This window comes from Photinus pyralis, unplaced genomic scaffold (genome assembly GCF_008802855.1).
Source record: "Photinus pyralis isolate 1611_PpyrPB1 unplaced genomic scaffold, Ppyr1.3 Ppyr1.4_LG1, whole genome shotgun sequence".
NCBI classification, from domain to species: Eukaryota; Metazoa; Arthropoda; class Insecta; order Coleoptera; family Lampyridae; genus Photinus; species Photinus pyralis.
The window spans coordinates 18,630,765-18,631,294 of NW_022170249.1; positions in this window are offsets into that span (position 1 = coordinate 18,630,765).

The following is a 530-nucleotide window of genomic DNA, read 5'->3' on the forward strand; positions in this document are numbered from 1 at the left end:
ACCGATCTGAATTTGTGAAAAAACTTCACCGGAGATCTCCAATATACCTATGTTTCGACTAGCAAGTTTTCACAATTTGATTTACGGTGGATTTTATATAATGGACAGTGCTGTCACTGCAGTCAGGCAGCAACTTGCGTGAGAAAACTTGCCAGTCTATTCGCGCCTTATTTATTGCGATAATTCCATCGCCGGCCATATCGATGGTGATTATTAAATACAATAAACGAAAGAATTTAGTTTCAATCTGTGAGGAGACATAAGTATGGAGGACTTCGTGTCGACGCCACTGAGCGGCGGTTACTCCCCTCCTATTTGTGTACTTGACTCACAAGTAGTTAGCTTCAGTTCATTAGTTGTGTATAATGGTTGTTTTATTTTTTACATCATTAATCAGAGTTTATTGATTACATTACTTATTAAATAGTGGCGATATATGCGTTTTTGTGTTGTGCTGGCGCTAAGGCCATTCCAAATCCAGATCCAACAGGTTACGGGCTGAAGCACGCGTTGGTATACTTAGTTGCTGG